The sequence below is a fragment of the Protopterus annectens genome, chromosome 2.part1 (assembly GCF_019279795.1).
Source record: "Protopterus annectens isolate FY-2018-M chromosome 2.part1, PAN1.0, whole genome shotgun sequence".
Taxonomy (NCBI): Eukaryota; Metazoa; Chordata; order Ceratodontiformes; family Protopteridae; genus Protopterus; species Protopterus annectens.
Window position 1 is genome coordinate 1,679,618,352 of NC_056729.1, and position 25,627 is coordinate 1,679,643,978.

The 25,627-nt window shown below is 40.0% G+C and overlaps 1 long non-coding RNA gene across 2 annotated transcripts in view; it reads right to left on the reverse strand.

The window, feature by feature from the left end:
- LOC122794789 overlaps window positions 1–25,627 on the reverse strand; it is a 340,315-nt gene that overhangs the window by 35,588 nt on the left and 279,100 nt on the right. For both annotated transcript variants that reach the window (XR_006363701.1, XR_006363702.1), the window contains one exon: window positions 6,898–7,008. This is a non-coding gene — a long non-coding RNA (uncharacterized LOC122794789). The remainder of the gene's footprint in view (window positions 1–6,897; window positions 7,009–25,627) is intronic.

The following is a 25,627-nucleotide window of genomic DNA, read 5'->3' on the forward strand; positions in this document are numbered from 1 at the left end:
TCCTAGAAAAGCATGATCTAGACCTAGAGAAAGAATCCAGCTTATAGTACTTTGTAAAAAGCATGTACAGAGGACCATGCAGCTTCTAGAATATGTTTAGAATCTAACCCTTTCCAAAAAGCCACAGAAGATGCCAAGGTATTTGTAGAGTGGGCCTTGACCCTGCCAGGAATAAATTTGTCATGGTCAGTATATCAAAAGGTAATTGCCTTAGACAGCCATTTGGAAATAGCCTGTTTTGACACCAATTGTTCCTTTGTCTTACCTTCACAAGAAATGAACAATTGATCTGATGATCTGAAAGATTTAGTTTTGTCAGGATAGTACCTGAGTTGTCTGCGGACATCCAGGGTATAGAATATCCTTTCTCCCTAATTTTTTAGTTCAGGAAAAAAATGGGAAGATGGATAGTTTGATTTAAAGTAAACTTGGAGACCACTTTAGACATGAAAGAAGGATTACTTCTCAAAGAAACCCTGTCCTTGTGGAAAATGAGGTAGGGTTGACTCACCATAAGAGCTTGCAACTCAGATAACCTTCTTGCAGAGGTCAGAGTAACCAATACAACTGTTTTACATGTTAAGAACCTCAAGTCAGCCAGATTAGCTGGTTCAGATGGAGCAAGATCCCAAGGAGGGGCCACCAGTTGACATGGAGGCTTCTTACGCAAACCGTCTTTCAAAAGTATTTTGACATGTGACTGCCTTGAAGGAGGAGGATCCATGGGCAGACATGCTGAACTCACACAAATTTTGTGAAACCAGAGAACAACTAGCCCTAAATGGGTGCTGGTTATGTTTATGACATCAACTACAAAACCTTTTCCATTTGCTAATATATGATTTCTAGTAGCAGGCTTTCATGCCTGCAATATCACCTGCTGTACATCCTCAGAAACAGGTGCCTAAAAGGAATTAAGGCCCTATCATCCAGGCAGCCAACTGAAGATCATTGATTTCTGGATGTATCAAAGACCCCTGTTCTTCTGTGAGATCTGTGATACCCCAGCACTAGCCCAGTAATCAAAGAGCCTCAATCCTCACCACTAGCACCAGTGGGGGATGTATATTGGGAGGATGACAAGTTACACACACACAGTAATTCCAGATGCAGCTCTCTGCATCAAGTGCAATTTCCCTTAAAAACACATGGAGAGCACAGTTAGTCTGGGGCTGCTTTCTCCAGATCTCCAGTATGACATCCCACTGGGGCAGCTATAGAGTTGAGATCTCAGCTGAGTGGCCAAGCCAAGACTTCCAGCACCCTCTCTGTCCAACCAGTGCTTCATGTCCCTGCCCAAGTAGCTGACACACACACACTCTTTGAGACTTGATTTATATACAAACCCACACATATCTGGGAAAGACTGGTGCAGGTTTACCAGCTATGCTCCCTTTCGGCATAGCTAGTAAACCTGCCACCAGCCACTCCTTATCATCTACTTTAAGGCCCTTAACAAAGGGTGTCCAGTCTTACTGTGCAATGTTACTATTAATCCAAATGGTAGTTTGACCAAGAGCAAGGCTATCGGGAAGGGCCCACAGTGTCACCAAATAAATATGCAAGTACTCCCAGAACTTACATATGTCTCACAAATATCAGCCACAATGAAAGGTTTAAATATATTTAATAATAATAATAATAATAATAATAATAATAATAATAATCATAATAAAAGAACAAGAAAATACTCAGTAAATAATCACAGTTACATCAGAGTTCAAAATCGCAGGAAATATTTAAAACAACATTGCAGGACAGTCTGAAATAAATAAAGAAAACATCTAAGCTATATTTCACTATATTCCTGACTGTATCTAAGAGAAATTACTGTACTCTAGTTAACTTACTTACTTGCAAAGAAAGAAGCAGGCAGATGTGGTGAGTGGATGTTCTTGTCAGGTTAGGTCAAAGACAAAATATTCAGTCTCTCTCTCTTAAACTAATATCCCAAATATTACTGCTGGGATACTTGCAGAATGATATCACTTCATGTCATCTGGCTTCAGTTCCCAGGCGAAACCCCCCACTGTAGCATTTAACATCTACTTGTGAAAATACACAGACCTCAGATCTTTTGGCAAATGGTAAAAGTTGTAAAATAGTTTGCATTCCTCCACATTTCTGGAAAAGAAAGAGGACGTGGGTGGGAGGGGTCAAAAGGTATTTTGAATAGTCATTCAGACTTTAAGTGTCCTTGGTTTTGGGAGGTTTAAGACTTTTTTTGGAACCTCCTTGCCACTTCTTCTTAAACATCTGTTTATCTGAATTGTGCTGAGACTGTTTATTCTTTTTTTTTTTTGCTGAAAATGGATGAGAAGAAAGATGATCTCTTGGACAATTTGGAAAAGAAGGGCTGAAAAACTTTAGAGAGTCTCTAGATCAGCCTGCCCCTTTTATCACACGTTTTGATAATCTCTGCAGTAGAGGGATCAAATATTAAATCTCAATCCAAGGGAGAATTTAAAATATCATTTTTTAACATCACCTGGAAGGTCCTGAGAATTCAGCCAAGTAAACCTCCTTAAAACCATACCAGTGTCCATAGCCTTGGAAGAAGTATCAACAGAGTCATACACACACTGCCATCAATGAGTAGTGACCTGTACAATAAAAGAAACTAAATTATTTAAATGAGATTTTTCTTCACAAGAAGAAACTGTAGATAAACTATTCCTCATACTTTCACAATATGTCAGAATCAATTTTGACATATGAGCCTGACAATTTAAGATTCTGAAATTCAAAGTTGCAGAGCTATACACTTTTTCCTATACCTATTGTGACAATGTGAAGCATTGCCAGCAGTGGATATATAACATATGCCAGCATAGCTATCTGGAATTTTGTAAAGAATTATATGTCATTCATATATCAAACTGATTTGTACAGGTGCTTGTGTTGAAAATGTATTTGTAAAGATGCTTGAGTTAAAAATTGTACCAACAGAGGGTCCTGATAGACAGAAAAAAAGAAATACACCTGTATGTCAGACTGTATTATAACTGTTGAAACTAATATTGTAACAGAGGATAGTGGAAGATAAGAGGTTAAGCTCAACCCCAGCTAACTTTTAAAAAAATATCCTGAAATTAAATTACTTAATTTAGGCCATAAACATTGTATCTTACAGGTCTCAATACAGCCAGAGACAAAAAAAAGTCTGTACTGGGAAGCCTTTTGCATTGACCTTGGGGTTGAACTAATTGAACTAATTGCTGCTCTAGAAGGGTGGAAGTTTGAAACTGTTTTATGACTTCCAAAAGCTGTGTGTGTGTGTATTATTGACACATATGTGTTAGATTTTGGTTTAGTTTCTTTAATTGGGGTAATATTGGAACCAGAAGTCAGACAACTAGATGTGTGTGATGTCATTCTGTAATCCAGGAGTAAAATTATGTTTTATTACTAGATGAGACAGAAGTCTTTGTGCAGTCTGTTTTTGAAACCTGACATAGAAGGATCACTCATCTTCTTCATCGTGCCTTGATTTAATAAGTAACCAGGGAATAGTAATTCTTTAGATCAGCCAGGAAAATATAGTGAGATTAGTAAGTATTATTTTTCTGTGTCTGTGTGAATCTATTCATCTGTGTTATTTTAATATTTCCTGTGAAATTCTCTTGGTGTTTATTGTAAATAGACATTTATTAATTTCTTTTATTATTTATTATTAAATACATTTAATTTTTTCATTGTGGCTGGTCTTTTAGAGAATATTTTAAACTTTGAGAGTACTTATATTTATTTGACACTGCGGCTACTACTGAAAGTCTTGCTATTTGGTCAGTATTACCATTTGGATTAATATTAATTTCACTCAGTACAATTTGGTACCCTTGTAAGAGCCTTAGAGTAGCTGGCTCTGGAGTGCCTGGTGGCAGTAACTACCTTATAGGCTGGGCAAAGGGTATTGGAGTGAATAAATCTGTGCCAGCGTTTCCCAGGTGTGTGTGTGTGTGTGTGTGTGTGTGTGTGTGTGTGTGTGTGTGTGTGTGTGTGTGTTCAAATCAAATCTCAATACTTGGAGCAGGGACAAAGAACACTGGTTTTACAGAAGGGGTGCAGCTGTGCCAGTGGGGAGTCTTACTGGGGGCCAAGAGAGAGAGGGAAACCCAGACCATGGACTGAGTGTGTTCCCTGTGTGCTCTTATGAGAAATCGTGTTTGGTGCAGAGAGCTGCATCAGAAAATACTCTGTGTATCAATCTTTGTTCCAAGTGAATGTCACTCACTAGTGTCAGTGGTGAGGATTCAGACTCCTTGATTATTGGCCCAGAGAGGGGATGCCACACCTATCAATAATTTTCCCATCCTTATTAGAAAGAGTAGGACTGTAATTAACTAAGTGCTTGGCAGCAGAGGACTCTACTTAGGCTATAGCTGCTGGGTCAGGTTTGGGAATAGTATATCAAAATTTAAAAGACTGTGGAACTTTATACATTCTATCTACCTTTAAGAGACAGGAAAATTCAGGAAAATTGCAGGCAGTAAGACACATATCCTCTAAAGCAGACAGGACAGGAGGATTTGGTGTAGGTTCTGGAAAATTCTTCAGTAAAAACTCATAGTATTTTATGAAGGGCTAAGAAACCTCAGTATTCTCCCACCGAAAACACTGGGACATTCTAGCTAAAGGCTCAGAGAAAAAGAACCCCCAAAGGGAGAATCAGAAAGAGAGCTCTCCTCTGAGTCTGAATCAGAAATCTGAGGGCAAAACCCTGAATCTGTCCCTGCATTTTTCTGTTCAGATTGAGAATCCTGAATCTCTTCAGGAAAGGCTGCATCCCTCTTTCTTTTATTGGAAAATACTCTACAAGAAGGGTCAATAGCCTGAATCAAACCCTGTGCCAGTTCCAATAAACTAATCCTATCCAAAGAAATTTGAGGAGGGGTATATACATGATTGGTTTTCTGTTTCTTTTTGACAAGAAAATGGTGCCATCTGTGCTACTAATGGCAGAAGCTGCTTCCCCAAGGATGGGCACAGCAGTCTGACACAACAGGGAATCCATCCCTGTTCCCTTTCCCAGGACTAACAACAGTGGTTCTCCCATTCCCACTGAGGGGACCCCAACAGCCGCAGAAGACATGTCTGACCCCAGTCCGTATTGGCTTTAGATGTTACATCAGACGGATCTGGGGTACAAAATAAATGGTCTGAGGTACAACAAATGGCCACAGCAGAGTCACCCACCTGCAGCTGAGGCAAATTGCTAGCTTGCAGTGGTAGCAAAGGCTATTTGCTTAACTTTTTTATTTTGTGAATTACTGATGGACAGACTGTGGAATGACAATCTGTTCCATGATAAAGCTGAAAATGGTGCCTCTATCCTGGGGAAAACCAAGCAACAATCCCAGTAAAACTAACGGCCCATAAAATTAACTTTTTTGACAGAAAAAACACAGTAAAAAGCACTTTCAAACACTACAGCAGGCCCACAACCTTAAAATAAATATAACTTCTCCACACATAAAAGTTTATCAGTTAAATACTACTTTGAAACTGACAGAAATTAGTGCTCTGTTTAAAAGTACTTTACAGTCTTAAGACACAGCATTCCTAGCTTTAAAACAACTTTCCTGAAGACGAAGGTAAAACATCAGTAAAAAAAATAAATAAATAAGAAAATATTCTCCCAAAGGGAGCTTATCTGCCCAGCAACTGAAAGTACAAGCTGACTCTCATCAGTCCTTTAAATGCTCAGAGGAGCATACTCTTCACTGGCAGTAAAGCTCTGAAGGGCTTTAGACCCAAACTTATCTTTTAGTCAGCACATCTCAAGTTGCTTGACAGTTTGGGCACTTGGAAGGTGCCATGAAGCTTTGGAAGCTGGACGGCTGTTATATCCTCGGCAGGCTATAACCCATATAGCTAAGGCTATTGCAGCAGTGATCTATATGAAGAAAATCATCAAAGCACAATAAACAAAAAATATTGCCAAAAAAGTAAGGAAAAGACATAAATGTGACATTTAATCAAATAATGCAGTAAAGCTCCATAACAAAACTGAAAAATCAAAGCTTCTGTTTAAAAAAAGAAAGAAAGAAAGAAATTCATAAATACATAAATAAATTGAACAAATGCAACATGTAGAAATGATCCCTGGCCCATTGTGTAGAAACCATAAACAGAGCAAGTTCATCCATGTCAGTGCTCAGGGATAGCAAAAGCACAATGAGAATATGAACATACTCCTCACACAGGTTCTCCCCATTCTGTAGAAAAGCTAGCCGTCCCCATGCGATGTAATACAACTTTGGACAATTTCAAATAATTGTAGACATTTGTTTGAGACTGCAACATGATACTGAAGCTGTGTGTTAAGGTTTTGTCCCAGAATTTTAACTATGAACTGTTGGAAGATGCATGGGTGTTGAAATTGTCTCTCAAAACACCTGGGCTCCCAGTTTTGAATTCCATCCTGCCCTATTTGCTCTCCTGCAAATGAAATGTCACATTATCTTGCCTAAGTGGGAAACAAGAGCATCTGGCAAAGCCAATGGCTGTTTTTCTGTTATGTTTTGCCAGTTAGATCCACTGGTATTCTGTTTCTCTAAAGCATTATCTAAATTTGCTTGCATTTGAAAGGATCCTGTTCACTGAAATGATTCAAACAAAAATCTCAATGCAGATATAAGTGTTACCTCAATTGCTTGATGGTAATCAATTTGTCTTACAGCATCTTTGGCTTCAAGAAAGGTAAGTTTTCAGAAACTATTACAGATAAGAATACATATCCATTCAGTGTAGCATATGGGTAACTAAGGCTGGTTTAAGAGGTAAGCATTTTAATATAGGAAATATTTACGCAATGAACTTGATGATAATGTAGGGAGAAAGTACTTCTGCTACTGAACAATCATGCACTCTGCACATTGGTAAGATAGACTTTACCTCCTGTGGGTGGTCCCCGCACTATGCCTCAGTGTTCATTTCTAAATTGACGAAGGAATCGTTTCTTCATTCTTGCGTTTCAGATACTTCTGAACTTTTTTGCTGTGGTTTCTGAAAGAATAACAAATGTGTGCGTCACTGCAAAAGGACACCTGACATTTCATTTTTACAAAACTACAGCTACATGTTCCTCCAGCTGGGTTTGCCAGTTTTGTTGTAAAAGAAAGGCTGGTTCTGTTCCCTAGATCTCCATTATTATTAATTTCCATTCTTGTTGATCAGAGCCATAATTCGCTTCCACTGTGACTTGCTTAATTACAACTCTTTGAGGAAATAACTTTCTGAGCATAATTGGTTAAAAATTTAACTTGATGAAAAAATCAAATGTATGCATTTTTCGGGGGAGGGGGTGGCAAGCCCCCTGTACCCCCTGGTCATGGAGTAAATCTTTGTTTTACTTGTCCTCAGGATGTTGACAAATGATCATTTTGTAGGGGAACTAGGTAGAATTATGATTCCATGTACCTTGTAGCAAGCTGCCTATGAAGAATATTTTATAACCAGAAAACCAGGTTAACTATACAAGATAAAAAAGCACACAGATAGACATGTTTGGGTAGTCTACTTTATCACAATGACAAGGAAAAGTTTCAGAAGCAAAACCAGACCCAAGCGCTAAGTGTATGACTGTATAATTATTAGAATAATCACACACAGTTTATTTTATACTGTTTCTTCATTTGCTGTTATTTACCCAGGAACTCTAGTTTAAATAAATATTTGAAGTTTCCATCAGCTAGTGCATGGCAAGGTATAAAAGTATATCATCTAAGTCAGTCCTAGAGAATATGTGACATGTAAGTACCTATGAGTCCATATATTTCATGGCAGCCTTTCATTGCAGTATATTTTACAGCCTGAAAATGAGCTAACTAGATGGATTAAAACGTATAAGCACGATTGGATTGTCTATAATTTAACAGAAACAGAAAAGAAATCTAAGAAGAAAAACTTCTCCAGCTGTGATCCCAGTTTTCATAATTACTTAGGGCAGTGTTTTCATGAGGTCTAAAAATGTTCCTCCAAAGACATGCATCTGGAGCATTTCTCCCCGGGCCTCCACTGAAAACAGGCTCTGTGGAACCTAGTCGGACTTTCCCAGTCAACAAATGTTAAATAAAATAAATAAATAAAATAATAATAAATGTTAGAAAAACAGTCTATCATTTCTTCAGTTTCACTTACTATTCTTATTTCTTTTTCCCCTTTATCCTACCCGTGCATATCTGTATTCATAAACTGGGATGATCTGGTTTAAAATAAATAGGTGATAGTACAGGAACCTCTGTAAAACCATGTGATATTGTCATGGGGGGGGGTTAAATTCCTCATTACTTTATAAATGCAGCCCACATGGTTAGAGGAAGTCTGATCCTAAGATGATGGACTCAGATTTCAGCTTTACTCTACACGTATAACATTTTGCTGCAGTGTATGTAATTTTTAATTGCGTTGTCTTTTTTCCTGGTAAATGTGTGTGAAGAATGTATTGTAATAGGCACTTAAATTGTATCAAAGGTTTTATTACCATATTGTTGAAGATCTGCATTCTACAAATGTTACAATGAAGTAGTATTGTACCCAATGATACATTGTTTCAAAATGAAATAAGGGCGTCTTACATAAGGTAGTGAAGATATAACTGACAGTGAGAGCTGTCATTTAATGAAATGTCCTACAAATGTTAATGTCCCTGACACCAGTTCCAGAAAACAATGATGCTCCAGCTATGTTTTCTTTTATTCTGCTGTGAGATTAGTTTGCTTGGTTACTAGATTTACCTTTGCAAGCTGTTTCTCTGGGTATTGTTTTATCTTTTGTAAAGTGTTTCTCTTTTTTTCCATGGTTGTGGGACCACAGATTAGTATGCTTATCTAAAGGAGGTATGATGAGAACTCCACGAGGAGGTGCAGGGGCTTGCTTCCTAAAAAAAAAAAAAAATGTTTTTCACATGTCCAGTTATTAGTTTTTGACTGTTTTATTTTGACAAGTTTTAATTTGGCAAGTTGCATGGTTGTGTGGCAACTATGAATTGTTGAATAACCACAAAAAAAAAAAGAATCTTGTGTATTATATTTGCAGACGTCTGTAAATCTTTATGTAAGAGAACAGCCCAGAACATTTTTTCCTGTTTGCAAACATTTTTGAAAAGGAAATCAAAAAGAACATTGTGCAAAAACCTAATGAATTATCTTGCAGATTAAAAACATGTGAAAGATTTGGTAATTCAGAGAATGTTTACTCCAGGATTGTTACATACATTATCCATGCTTGTGTTATGTTCACATAATAATGTTAAATGAGCCCAGATGATCCTAAATTCAGTATAAAGGTTAAAATCTGTCGCAGACCTCACTGAAGCATCACTGTTGCCATTTAAAAATCTCAAGTAGCTCCCAATATCAGTCTTTTCTTCTGGCCACACTTTTGCAAATTGATCCATTTTTCATTGTTCCTACATATCTTTGGTCCCTAAACTTTCTCTGGCCTTTTCACATTATAATGTCAGGTCCCAGCAAGAAAAAGCTCTGCTGCTCACCAGGCGTACCCGCCCAGTGAAATGCAATAAAAGAACCTTCTCTAACTTTGGGCCCCAGTCTGCTAACTGGAATTGTCTTTTATCAGCCCTCTGAAAAGAGAATATTATGAACATTTTAGGGAGATGCACCAGCCCCCCCCCCACCAACTTGTTACCCTATCTGCACGTTCCAGGAACCATGGCTAAGTGCATCTCTTTCCATTTAATACAGCATCCTGTTTCTGTTTAATCGTTAATCTTAACAACACAATAGTAACTGAATTTGGCTGTTCCCTTTGCTTGATGCTTCCCTCAGCTGTACAGATATCTCCATTTAATACGTTCTCCATTCTCAAGTGTTATCCTGCTTGTTTCTGGAGACCCAGGGGTAGTGGCTAAACCATTATTCCACTAACATACTAGGTACTCACTCTATTTCATTTTTTGCTTCTTTTCAAAACATTCATTATTTCTTTATATTTATTATATTTATAATTTGTTATAGTGGCGAAATTGTTTATTATAAATGCACTGGAATTATTTTGATTGTTGCTCAACAACTCAACTTGTAATATATGATGATATATATATTGAAATATTTATTATATTTGCTTCATATGTTTTTATACTGTATGACAATCATGTTTTTGTAGCATGTTTTACACCCAGGTCATGACTGAAAATGGTCGGTTACCTGGTTAACAAACCGATAAATAAATAAATATGTAATGTTTGCATATTCTTCAGTGTCTTCTCACTGCAATCACCTGATGGAGCCATTTATGATTGCTGGCTCAGGTCATGGAACCACCAACCTCCCTGGTTATTAAAACCAATAAATAAAACTGGAAATTATATTCAGGTGATAGGGTATTGTCCTTTTTTACTTTTAATACTGATCTTTAATATTATAACAAATGCATTTTTTACTTTTATTATATGGTCATTGATGAAACTGCAGGAGATTTTTTTTTCACTTTCTTGTGATTACCAGTCTCTGGTTACATATTAAAATGATGAGCCATACCATTACTTACAAAAAAAAAAAAAAAAAAAAACTACGTACTTGTGCATCTTTCTGTGTATGACTATAGACCTAAGTAGGAGGAAATGCAATCAATTTAATGTACAGTGAATCACATCCTGTGGCATTAAGCAGCCGCCCACACCAGTTGCTGCCATGGACTGTGGTGTGCTATGTATGTATGAGCTACAACATCCTGTCATCTCTTCAGTACTGACTGGCCTAGTGCCTAACTACCAACAGATCTTCCTTTAGAGAAAAAAAAACATGCAGGCGACACCCATTTTTAAGTTGTGAAACTGAAGCCTTAACTCCTGAAATGCACACATTAGATGAAAGTTAGTGTGAAATATTACATCAAAACCCTTCTGAATACATTTGCAGTTGGTTACTGGCTGCTTTGATTACAAGCATGTTTGTTTCTTGACTTATTTCAGACAAGTACTGTTTTTAATCTTTAAGGCTTAAGTTTGAGTTGAAATATGATTGTGAAATTTTGTGGATTGTTTAGCCAAATCTATTTTGCTATGTTTGCAGCTGTTACTTGTACCTCTGCAGTAATGTGTTAGTAGTATTCCTTAAGTTGTTTGGGAGGCAGTATTTTACAGGAAGCAATCCAAACAGTCCAATATGAAAAAACAAGATACAATCAAAATCAGTTATAATTTAAACTTTCCTATCCTAAATTTAACCGAGCTTCACCAGAACGTGTTAGAGGTGTTCCTGCATGCACAGCTGTCAACTTCTTCCCTCCAGAATCAGGGACAAATCTAGAGATAGTCAGGGACACATTTTAAAATATTAGTCCTGTTTGCTTATGAAGTTGACAGAATATGAGAATGTGAAGTAACATGCATTTTCTGAAGTGAAAAGATCTTTAACTCAGATTATTGGCATTATTTAGTAAGTGTAGTCATTATTTTTCTCCCCATATTGCCAGTCTTTGGATGGATTAAGAGGGGCAAACCAAAATTTTGAGTCAAAATCAGGGACAGTTGAGCGGTATGCATGTGGGATACTAATACTGTGAAGTCTTTCTTTTTAACTGAATAAAGTCCAATACAAAGGCAAGTCCTAGGCTAGCTACCTTTGTGGGCCATTCTAAGTCTAGCCAAGTTCCCCTTCCAATGTGAGGATCAAACACTTCACTTTGTGTCTGTGAGGTAAATACCTTAACCATCATGCCATTCATTCTAGAGCTGATAAAAAACACCTGGGGTGTTTAAATACCTTGGTCTTTATCAAGAGCTATGCAAATATAAATTCAGGTTTGCTGGATGCAAAAAAGATGATTTGCAGTTCACTGTTTCTAACTTGTGTTCCTTACTGGCTCCACAGTAAAGTGATATCCAAGATATTCCTAGTTGTTTCACAGGGCAGATCCTATAGTTAAACAAGTATCATTCCTATACCCTTACTAGCAGCGTCCTTGCGTAAAAAACATCCCTGGAGGATCCAATATTCTTCAGTAGTTTGTGTTAATACAGTGGAAGAAGTCATTACAGGCATGCAGCGGGGAAAGACACATGAAGAATCCAGTTTTAATAATCTGCTATTAAACTTAGTTGTCATGCATGTTTCTTGTAGTCTTTGCTAGATAGTTGCTATTTGTTTGAAGAAGAGGGCTGCAGAATACAGTATCAAAGAAGGCCAGCAGAATACAGAATCAAAGAAGGCCACTACAGGTAAAGAAACAGCTTCCCAGAAGGCTTTTAGTGCCTGTTAAAATGTATCTATTACTTATTGTGGTATATCCTTATTTGATGTGGTCAGCATCATTCATTACATAGTCTGTTTTATGTTACTCATGTTTAATCTGCCTGGTTCAGTATAAACTCTGGATGCCTTAGCTAATCACAGATTGCCATTTTATCTGCCCTTTCTTCTAGTTTCAGTGCATACATTCTGCGGAGTAGTGCTGGATAGCTCTCTTGGCATCAGGCATGATCTCTGGGTCCTAGTGAGAGTATAAACAAATTTAAAAGTGGATGGGTACTGTTATGGCATGGATGCAATAGCCACCCTTTGCTCCTATGCCAGGTTCATAGATTAGTACTAAGTTAACTGCCCTTGGGAGCCATTTTAAGCCTAGCCAATTATCCCTTATGAGACTCAAACCCTACACCTTTTGTTTGTAAGGCAAACACCTTAACCATTAGGCCACTTTCCCAACCCTTTGTAATATAATATATTCTTATATGGCATGTCTACCTGCAGTGTCACCATTCACCCATTAGAAAGCACACATTTAAAACCAAAGAAGCAATATGCTTTAACAATGTTCCTACTCCTTGACCTGTGAGTGGGAAACAAACATCTGCTCACATTTGTAATCTGGGGTAATAATAAAACTCATAAAGAAAACAATATATTTTTACACTACAGGTATGACCAGATTTGAGCCAGGGACCTCTGTGGAAATGCTGGCACCAGTTAACTTGACCTCACATTTCACTGTTTGCTGATGCCGTACAATTCTTTGAAACAACCTTTCTATATCAATGGCCCATCATGCACATATAGCGACACAAGACAGACAAGGAATCATCCTCAGATTACTTATTTATTTAGTTATATTTTGTTGGCCAGGTTAGTCTCTCTATGCTAGTGGCCTGTTTTCAGCGGTGAAATTTGGCCAGAGCACTGGGAGACTTACTCTACTTGCTGTTGCTTACTAATTATAGGTAAGTGACTTGACCACAGGAAGCAGACAACAGGGACAAAGAATGGAGAGGCAACTGTTAGCTACAGTAACTGACCTTGAGATGGGAGGGCTCAAAACTCAGCAGTTGTAGTTGGATTGGAAGTGGTACCTTATAGGCTGAAATCAATGAAAAATAGAAACTAATAAAGACTTTTCAGATGGAAATAAAGACCTTTACATGGATAACTCTGGTTTAAAAAGTGATTCTCTTTGTTGATGTAGTTTCACAAGAGAGTGGCATGCTTTAATAAGAACAGGAATGATTATCTAGGGGTCAAAGGTTACCCCTGTGCTTTGGAGATTCTGTACAAAAGGCAATGAAGCAACCCAGGGAAACTTGATTAACTGCCTCTTTTGAGTTGGACAGATATTGTTTTTTTGTTGCAGTTTCATTATTTAAAGCCAGGGCCTTCATAGATGGGTATATTTTTTGAAAAATGTCATAACACCTTTGGGAATTTCTGTTCTTGAACTAAGAGCTTTAGTGCATTTTTTCACAGAGGCAAATTACGATTTATGTCTGGAAATCGAGCAGCTTAAACAACAGAATGAATCTTGGTCACATTTTTCCATTTATGGCTTATGTATTATCAAAAAAATGTAAAATTCAAATATGGACAAGGTACATGTTTCTAAATGAACTCGATGCTACTTAAGAATGGAAAAGACATTATGATACAGTTCATCGTATCTGCAAGATTAAAGGCCAGCTAAGAGTATTGACTGGAAACTGGGTGGGTTTTATTGATCGGTGTAGTTAATAACTCATTAAAGCATATTACTAATCATATATATATATATATTAAAATAGTAGATGTCTGTTGAGATATGCTGGCTAACCAAATAAATGTTTTCTTTGTGATGAGATAGGACATTTTAAATGAATTTGTAAAAAATGGTGTTTGAAGATTGCAGGCAAATAGGACACAGTCTTAATCTTTCAGCTTTTCCCTGTTAAGGGTCTCTGCAGTGGAACTCTGGTCCGCTCATGATTGGCAGTGGATTTCTATGATGCTGAGTTGCCAGGCCGATGCCCAACCTTCAACAAAGGCACTCCCATTCACTTGCACCTACCTGCATGTCTTTAGCATCACTTGACCATGGGGAGGACATGCAGACTCCACACAGAAGGTGCTCCAGCCGAGAATCGAACAGGAGAACTTCTTGGTGTGAGGTAACAACACTAACCGCTGCACCACCGCAGACACAGTAAAGATAATTATTTTTAAACAGTGGTGTACTGAACCAGCTCATTTTTGGGTGGACTCTCCAAAAAGTAATAACATGTATTGGAAACAAAAATGAAGTTGAAATTCTGGATCTGGAACAGAAGGAATTTTCTAATGAAGATTCTACTTAACTTATGATGCAGTGCTGTCCTGCTGAGAATTCCTTATTAGTCAATAATGCATTTTCTGTATTACAAAGTGGTGTGGGTGAAGGTGAAACAGAAAGTTCTGCAGATGATAATATGTTTGAAGTATAGGAAAAATGAAAGTACTTCCTTATTATAACGGCTCTGGTGATACAGTTACTTTATAAATGCATATTAGTTCATGTTCTCTTATTCTGTCAATGTTTCAAGTTAATAGTGATAATATTTTATAAGTCCCTGATTATTTCTGGATTTTTCCCTGATTAAGTTGAGATTTTTCCTAATTGGTTGAGATGCATATAGATCTGCAGATTAGTTTTATTTGACTTTTGAAATAATTAATTTGCTAAATGTTAAACAAGGGAAAAGCTGATTGTTGTGAAAAAGTTTTATTTAATTGCTTTCAACAAACATCTTCACAATCACGACAATATTAAGTAAGAATACCTTAAATCGTGAGATTAGGTAAGAATACCATGTCTTAAATGTGACGTTTACTGTAGTTATACAAGTACGTACACGATGATGATACAGTTAACACCATGGTTGTAGAAGTGTACAGAAAGAGCAAACATCATGAAAGGGATAATGTGGCCTCACACCCTAATTGCAATATTTTGGTTGTACTGAGTAACAAACTGAAGTTGCAGTTTAAAATGAGTTACTGTAGTCAGCAACTGAAAATAGTGAATACAATTCTGCAAAAGAAAACTGACCCAATTTGGCGATTAATCACCCGGTTTACTCTTCACATAACTATATCACAGTTATAATAAGGAAGTACCAAACTGAAATACATACATGTTTATACTTAGAAATATCAGAGGCCCAAAATATATTAGGGGGAAGAAATAACAGCATGGATTTGTACTTCCTTTTTTATTAATGATTTCATTTCATGCTTATTATCCTAAAAGAAATGGGAAAGGAGACATTTCAAGGATATTGATAAGACTGTATATAATATGTTAAACTCAAGAGATCCATTAAGATATACTTATAAAAGGATTATTGCACACTAGAACTGATTATATTCTTTCCAGTAGCCATTTATTTGAAACACCATTTAATGAGTTTTCAGGTCATAAATTCCTAAAGACTGAGATACATATCAGGCCTCATAATGCTCAGATCAGAACAGGCATATTTAAAATACAGGATGGTTTGTATTTTAAATACAATGTTAATAAATATATGCTTTCATTATTGAAATATCTTGTAGGACTTCAGCTTGCCTATCACTCCTGGCTGGAGTAGTGGATACACCTAAAAATGAAAATTATATATGAATATTGGTGATAGATTCATGAGGGGAAAGCAGTTGAAGTACAAAAGACAACTGACATTATTAAATGATTATAATAACTCTGTTAGAGACAATAGAAATATGATCCCCGGGATTCAGCAAGCCAAATTTACCTTGCAGGAACAGTGTAGGAGCTCCTGCATGGAAAATGTCCACCAAGCGATTCAGGATAGTACTGTTTTCATGTGCACGAGCAGTCCTACACCGTTCTAGCAAGGAAAACCAGCAAATATGCAAATCACCTCATTTGCTAGTGAAAACCATGCAAATGAGGTGATTTTGCGATCCACCAGCCTGCCAGGTCTCCATGCTAGAATAGTGTCAGTGCAGAAATGTATTCAGAAAATAACTGAGTACATTTCTGCAACTGACAAAATGGAGAAAAGACAGCTCATAGAAAAGCATGTATTATGTACATCAGACATGCCAATGGCCAAATATAAGGCCATTGGCATTAAAAAATTATTAATTATTATGAAAATTAAACTTTTTTTTTTGGCCGATCTTGACCGTTTAAGCTCAGGGCAGTGGCACGCAAATGGGATTGTGCCGCAAATAAGAAAAAAAATGAGAAAAGTAAATTTTAAGTTAATTCTGCATTTTACCATTATAGTCAATGGCATGCAGAATGTCAACAATACCAGGGAGCACCGGTTGTCAAGGGGAAAGGGTCTGTGTTAGTGCAGTAACTAACGACTTACATACTGGGGTATGCAAATGAGGGGAGTTGTACTGAATCACATATTTCTTCAAAGTGTCAGCTTATACCTAACCATGTAGGTGCAGCAATACAACAGTGCAAGTGTAAGAGCTGAATGACCTCATAAGGGGTGTGTCATGCTTGCTGTAAGCTCATTGGAGCTCTGTGGCTCATGTTTGCCCTTAGCTAAGCACAGCTAAGGAAGCGGGTGTGTCAGATGTGCCTGAACAGTGTATACATAGCCTAAATGGGTGTGCGTGCCATGCACCGGGATTTAAACCAAAAAAAAGAGGAAATGGCAGCACTGTTTACATTTCAGCACTGGGTATGCTTATCGTGCCTCGGGGTTTAACTAGGGAGGAACTGGGAAGGGGAAACAGCAGTAGGAATGCAATCAAGGAGAACTAGCATAGCTGGCAGGTGGAATGTATCAGAATCAGCCAAATACACATGCAGCAGCCCAGCACACTACTATAAACTATGCAAACACCTTTCAGACTGTTTTTTGGGGAAACAGCAGTAGGAACAGGGCACAGGAAAATAATTTTCTTGGGTGGCGAAAGCCAGGATACCTTTTTGGCTAGACTTATATAGGCCCTAGGGCCAATAGCTTAGTACCTACCTATGAATGCAATCAAGGAGAACTAGCATAGCTGGCAGGTGGAATGTATCAGAATCAGCCAATTACACATGCAGCAGCCCAGCACACCACTATAAACTATGCAAAAACCCTACAGACTGTTTTTTCCCACAAACTCTACACCACTGGTGTACACAGACAGGGGATTTTTAACTGGAAAAACTAAATAAAAATGTTAGAGGCTGCTGCTGCTTTACTCCATCAATATGTGCTAGAGACTGAGGGTGGTGAGTAGGTGAATGCTGACAACAGACCCACAGTGAGGAGGAGGAGAAGATTGTACAATCCCAGGGTAACCTACCAGGGCCTACATGAGCTGGAGATAGTAGAGTGCTATAGGGTGGACAGGGACATTCTACAGCAAATCGTTGAGCTGTGCCGGCCACACCTCACACACAGAACTAATAGAGGGGAACCCATCCCAGTGGATACCAAGGTATGCGCAGACTTGAGAATACCTTCCAAAGACCAACTGGGGATATCATGGGGGTCTCACAGGCATCAGCATCCAGGGCACTCCACCAGTTCCTGGATGCCATGACACCACATGCCAATGAGCACATATATTTCCCCACCGCCCATGAGGCGTTGACCAGACGTATGTGTCTCTTCCACCATATAGCAGAATACCCTGAGGTAGTTGATGCTACAGACTGCACACACATTCACATCAAAGCACCACCCAGCAAGCGGGGTAGGGTTTACATAAACCGCAAGGACTTCCCCTCCATCAACTGCCAGGTCGTGTGCGATGCCCAGAACATTATCATGAATGTGTGTGCTGGCAGCCCTGGAAGCTATCACAACTCCCACATCTGGCATTGCTCACAGCTGTATCAGGCGTTTGCCAGGAGGGACATCACATATGGCCATCTAGTGGGGGATGCTGGCTATGCCCTGGAGCTGTGGCTGATGACACCCATCAGAAATGCACACACACCCGAACAAGAACACCATAATGAGGCACACGTACAAACCAGGATCATTGTAGGATGTTCAAGTCACGGTTCCACTGCCTTGACATATCCAGTGGAGCCTTGCAGTACTCTCCAGCTACATGTACACAAATGTTCATAGTATGTGCCATGCTGCACAATATGATCCTACAGAAACAGCTGCAGCAGGAACAGCACGGGGCAGGGCCACACAGCCCCCCACCATTGTCAAGGCCAGCACAGGCACAGAGGGACTTTGAGTGTCACTGTGCAGTGACAGAGACCTGGTTCAAGGCTCCAGACAGCACCCCTGCATTACCAGGCTATAATTCATACCACACCTTTTGGCCACCTAACGTGGACCGAAACACTAAAGGCAGAGGCATGTGCATATTCATTAAGGATATCCATACATCCAGGCTAGTTGCTCAGCATAATGCATCTGAGATTATCCAAGTGCAACTAACTCTGGGCAAGACTACAATCCAAATTGTAGCTTGCTACAGATCCCCCACCATGCCCTTGAATTCCCACTCCTCATTTCTTGATACACTGGAAAATATTAGGGAACAACCCAACACCCTAATAATGGGTGATTTCAACTACCCCACCATTAACTGGGAAAGCTACTCTTGTACCAATTCTTTTGCTCAACATTTTCTGGAATTTATAAATTCCAATGCCTTGGATCAACTTATCCACACCCCCACCAGGGGCAGCAATATCCTAGACCTGGTCACTGCCAACATGGACAACCAGTGTTCCACACCAGAGGTCAATTTCTTGCTGGTCAGATCCGACCACAAGCTAGTCACTCAAGACATCCACATCCCGCCCCCACCTCCCATTAGGGAAACCACCGTAAAAAATTTCTCCAAAGCCAACTTCACACTTCTCAAGACAGAAGTGGCAAACTTCATGACACCCGTGCAGACGGACAATAGAAGTATGACTGTTGACTCCTACACAAATGCACTTTATAAGTACTTACATGAATGCATGGATAATGCTATCCCTAATAGAACCAAGATGCGATCCTCCAAAAAAATAAAGCCAATTTAGTGATCTCCTGCCATAAACAAACTCTACAACAGAAGAAAGAAACTGTTGCAAAAAAGAGTAAAATCCCATGATTGGAGGAACTCTCTGGTCAGCCTCAGTAAGAAGCTGAGATCCCTCATAAAATCCTCCAAAGCTAGTTACGAAAACAAAATCACTACTGATTCTAAATACAACCACAAAGCATTCTATAACTATGTCAAGAATCTCAATGGCAATACTCAGATCTGCTCCGAGTTACAGCACAATGTCACTTAATATACAGAACCAACTGATATTGCCAACATCCTGCCAGATAGGTTCAGTGCTAACTTTACCCCCCCCCAAAGGGCCCATCTCTATACTGGAAGAATGCAGAGTTCCTGTAATCATGGGTGCACAGGTAAAAACCACACTCTCCAAAGCCAAGAACACAGCTTCCATGAGACCTGACAACATCCCAGGCTGCTTTCTGCATGAACTACAGAACAAATTGGCACCCCACCTAAGTACCATGTTCAATCATAGCCTCACCTCAGGCTTTGTGCCCACTGAATGGTGCACAGTGACGGTTATCCCACTCCACAAAGGGGGAGCCACTATGGACCGCGGGAACTACCACCCCATTAGCCTGATGAGCCTGGTCTGCAAGGCTATGGAATGTATCATCATGGAACTTATAAACAAAGACATTGATAATCTCCAAACTCTGGACCCCATCCTGTTCGGGTTTGTAAAAGGCAGATCATGTCTCCTTAACCTGATAGACTTCTTTGAAGCAGTCAGCAAAGCATTAGACGAGGGTAAGGTGGTTCACACAGCCTATCTTGATCTCACCAAGGCTTTCGGCACCATCCCCCACTTTGTTATTATAGATAAACTCACGAAACTAGGTATAAATCCCTATGTCACAAGATGGGTTGCCAACTGGCTCACTGACAGAACCCATACTGTGAAAGTAGCAGACTCCAAATCCGACTTCAGACCAGTGACGAGTGGAGTGCAACAGGGTTCAGTCCTGGGTCCTCTCCTGTTTGGTATCTACTTCTCTGAAGTACAGACTAACACAGAAGGTCTTTGGTTAATGAAGTTTGCAGATGACTGCAAACTAGGAGCCATAACTGAAACTCCTAATGATGTGGATATCCTACAAAAGGGTCTCACTGAGACAGATGACTGGTGTCAAAGCCATGGCCTCAAGCTCAGTGCCAAAAACGTGCATTGTCATCCCCTTTGGTAAAAACTCTGTACCCATGAACTACCACATAGGCGGTAGTCTACGTAACACCGAAAGTATGATAAGAGACCTTGGGACACAGGTAGACAGTAGTCTCTCCTTTGATAATTACATCACCACAGTAGTCAAGAAATCCTTTTACGTGGCACACCTCATCACAAAAGGTTTCTCATCCAGGAGAAAAGAGATCATTTTTCCTCTCTACTCATCACTCATTAGACCCATTATAGAGTACAATGCCCCTTTTGGTATGTTCGTCACAAGACATCTACAACAACTGGAAAGGCTGCAGAAATACCTCACAAAGAGGATTACCAGCCTCAAACAGATGCCCTACGCAGACTGTCTCAAAAAACTCCAGCTTTACTCCATTGCATATCGCCTACTCAGAGGCGATCTCTGCCTAACATACAAAGCTATGTCAAACCCAGAGCTGTTGGACATACTCCACTTAAAGAAATCACAATCCCTCCAAGCTACATGCTCCAGGGACCTAAACCTTGTCACCACAATAAACAGAACATGCTGCAGGGACAGATTCCTGTCCCAGAGACTTCCCATACCCTGGAACAAACTACCTACCTATATCAAACAAAGCTCCTCATTAGCACTCTTCAAGAAAAATCTTGATGATTGGATAGGAAATTCACCCCGGGGATCACTTCTGTGGCTCTACTCAATAGGGGCACAGGAAAATTATTTTCTTGGGGTGGCAAAAGCCAGGGTACCTTTTTGGCTAGGCTTATATAGGCCCTAGGGACAATAGCCTAGTACCTACCTATGAACCTGTGAACCTATGAACATCCTGAGCTTGCCCCTGTAGGCAGAATGAGGCATGCCCAGTATGCTCATGCCTTGGCAAAGAGGCAACGCATAGCACACACACACACACACACACACACACACACACACACACACACACACACACACACACACACTGACACTGTAGGGACCCAGGAACTGATACCTCTCTCCGACTCACACATGCAGTAAAAGGGATGCCAAACATGACACTACCTGAGCTGTGCCATGTACAGGGAGTGTACTATGTGCATCCAGCATAGCCCTCCAGCACTGTCCGCAATACTGGCCCAGCAACAAGGTAAGTCACCCTTCCTATCAATTACTGAATGGTGTAGTATGTTCTCATACTTGTATGTATGACATGGATGCAAGCATACAAGTGGAATTGGGTGGCTGAATGGGATAGCAGCAGACAGCTATATGGGACAGCAGGAAATTCATAACAAATACTGGTGTCAACATGCTAGGCAGCACTACACAAGGTGACAACCCCCACTGCAGTACATGTGATGGCCCGAAGAACTGTGGGTGGAAACAGGTCACACACATGGATGTCAATGAGGGTCACATACCTACCACCAGCCTCACCCAGCAGGACAGGTGTAGATGACCATAAAGAAAGGCCGGGCTAAGGTCCTCAAATGATGGCAATGGTGAGCAGCCCCCCACCAGACCTACACAGACATACTACAACAGGTCTAGCAGTTGCATTTTAGTTCTGAAGGGTAAGAAGTCTGAAACTGAAACTTATGCCATTAAGATCTAACATGTGTACTTTAATGATATGCCTCCTTTCTGCATGATACGTCAAAATACAATATGAAATGGAAGCCAACGGAATAACTGAAATACCAGTACAGTCATTGCAAATGTTTAAAGTCTGCAGTTGTGCACTCCCCCCCACAATCCCACATAGAAAAGCAGTAACATGTAAGTTTGAGGAGTAATATCACTGGAGCACAAATTGCCAGAGCTGTCCCAATCTACATTGTTGCTTGTGAAAAATATGCAGGGGTCAGCGTAGTGAGTTTGTTGTGTGTTTAATATTGCCTAGAAGTGGTCAGCATGTGGGCCTGGATGGTTGTGTCTCAGTGGCCTAGGTACAGTACAGTGGATGACAGGGCCATGTTCCAACAACTGCAGTGCCATCCACACTGTTTCTCAGCTACACCCATATCAGCAGTTGTACATTCTCACTCTCCAGATGTCAATATCTGTCACCGTTAGAAAGCTGGGCATGCCATGAATGGGAGCCCATACATAGAAACAGTACACAGGTGGAAGTAACCTACACAGAGTGCATATAAAATAAGTGTCAACTGCACACAAGTTTGGAATTATACATAGAGGTTAGCATCGCATTAGTTGTCCCTCTAGTATGGAATACTGGTAGTCTGGCCAATCACTGGCAGACCACAAAAGGCACAGTTATAAAGTGATGACAGGCTGCCCATGTCCCACACAGGCCAGCATAAGGGGAATGTCCCAGGTATATTTGTGAGTCAGGTGCAAGTAGCTTCCATCTCATACATGCAACCAGCTCACCCCACCATCAGCCACAGGTTTATCACAGGTCATATCCTTGCTGTAGGGAATGAGTACAGCATGACCCCATCTCTGTACTGGAATACATACATGATGCTGCAACCTGAATAGGTGTCCAATGCAGGTGTGTCCCTAGCTGGAAGCAGCAACCCGACCACATCCAGACCCGTGGATCAGTATGAACAGGAAGGGTTGATAGGAACACCTAACCACTCACCACTGTCACTCCAAGGTAATCCACTGGCATGCAGCCTGGGAACGTATGACTGACAGAATGCACTGGCTTGCTACAGATGGCCTACAGCACTCTCAAATGGCCTACAGTCCTCTGGCAAAGGCCCATGCCTCACCCATAGTGCCAATGTATGGAACGTCAGGGGATCCTAACTAACAACCTAACACAGTAAACAGAAAACAAATGCAAGGCCATGTTGACAAATGCCAGTAGCATGCCTCACCATGTCCTACTGCAAGGACTGTGGACCAGGCCATAAATACTACTGGGATAAAGGCCCAACTATAGGAATACCTCTGAGATATTGCTTATATAATGTTAGGAAGATTAGAGAATAACAGAAGGGGGTGTAGAAGCATGGATGTCATGGAGTGTGTAAAGTCTAAAACTCTAATTTCCACCCACACTACCCCCTGACTGCAAACCCATTAATGAATAGCCACAAAATTGCTTGTAAACCACAATGTGAAGTTAAACTGACCAGATATATGAGTCCTGCCTCTGGATAACCTGGGTGTATCTGTACAGCTGAGAGGTATGGCCCCAGCAGGATATGGTCATTCTGTGAAGTTGAGAAAAGCACAAGGAGGGGAATCCCCAACCAGCACACTAACAAGGTGCTGCACTATTTACACAGAACCAGCAGTCTGTTGTCTGTAGCTACCCCTCCACAATGGCAGGTGTGTGCCAGAATGTGTAGTCTATATGCCTCAGAATTTTGGTCTCAGCAGCATTCATCTCGTATTTCCTGGTAAATAAATGTGAGCAAAGAATGATAACTGTCAGTAGTCGATGACATGACACATCATAGTGTAAACCAGTACATATGTCAGAAAAATATGCTACAACCAACCACGTTACACAAGCAGCACAGACAGCAATAGTTACAGTATTCCCCATATGTTACGCCCATTGTGTCTCCATATTGGCAACCTATCTGCAGATATCCTGCAGAAACAGTTTGCTAGGTGTAGCTGTAGCACACAAAACCCTGAACTGGAGTCCAACCCTCCCTGGAATGGATGCACACACTCAATATAGAAGGTCATACTGGGCATGCTCCTACACTTAGAGAAATGAAGCCCATGTCTCACAACACAGTGAATTACAGATATCGGTTATTCGCAGATGTCTTTGCACACACCAAATTGTACAACATTGATACTTCACACACACACACACACACACACACACATTGGATAGGAATAGGAATACATATCTAAATAAGTATCCTTGTAGTAGTTGTAATCTCAGTCCTGTCAATGTAAAGTTGTGTGTGAGTATGTGTGTGTTTCTAGATGAATGTGGTTGAGGCCATTCACACTCACTAAATTTCCCTTACCTCTCCTTTAGCACTGTTGCTGATGTCACTCACCTTCAAAGATACCTTTAGACAGGTCTCCACCATATAAGCTCTGTGGTGCTTGTGATAACTGTTTAATAGTATAGTGTAGCAAACTAGTTAGGTAGGAGTTCTAATCCTGGTCCTGGCAATTGTGAAAATGTGTGTTTGTGTGAGAGAGTGTGTGTGTCTTAGTAGAGACCTGATTTTGTGGCCATTCACACTCACTATATTTCCCTTACCCCTCCTTTAGCACTGCTGCAGATGTTACTCACCTTAGAGGTATATTTGGACAATATTCTCCCTATAAGTTCTGTAGCACATGTGATAAATGTGGAACAATGTAATAGCAATAACTCTTTAGGTAGGGGTTTGAATCTCATACCTGGTAAGTGTTTGTGGTTGCAGATATATATATATATATATATATATATATATATATATATATATATATATATATATATGTCTGTACCTTAAAGATTTTGGCCCCGTTTACACCAAGTACACTTCTCAGTGCCTGACTTTAGCAGTCCTGCAGATATAATTCACCTTAGAAGTACCTTTTGGCAACCCTAAACCATGTAAGGTCAGTGGTGCATGTAGTAAATGTGTAACCATAATGGTCTGAAGCCATAGTTAGATAGAGGTTTGAACCTCACTACTGGCAAATGTAAATGTGTGTGTAGGGTAAAATATTTTGTGAAATCTCACACCCACTACATCACCCAATGCCAGTATTTACAAGGGCTGGTGATGCACCTCACCTTATAAGAACTGCAGCAGCTGGAAAGGCCACAAAAGTACCTCACAAAGAGGATTACTGGCCTCAAACAGATACCCTACACTAACCGTCTCAAAAAACTCCATCTTTACTCCGTAGCATATTGCCTACTCTGAGGTGATCTTTGCCTAACATATAAAGCTATGTCAAACCCAGAGCTATTGGACATGCTACACCTAAAGAAATCCCAATCCCGTCTGAGCTACATGCTCTAATGACCTAAACCTTGTCACCACAATAAACAGGACATGCTGGAGGGATAGATTCCTGTCCCAGAGACTTCCCATACTCTGGAACAAGCTACCCATCTATGTCAAGCAAAGTTCCGCATTAGCACTCTTCAAGAAAAATCTTGATGAGTGGATGGGAGATAGGAAATACACCCCGGGGATCACTTCTGTGGCTCTGCCCGACAGGGGCACAGGTAAATAACTTTCTTGGGTGGCGTAAGCCAGGGAACCTTGTTGGCTAGGCTTAGTTAGGCCC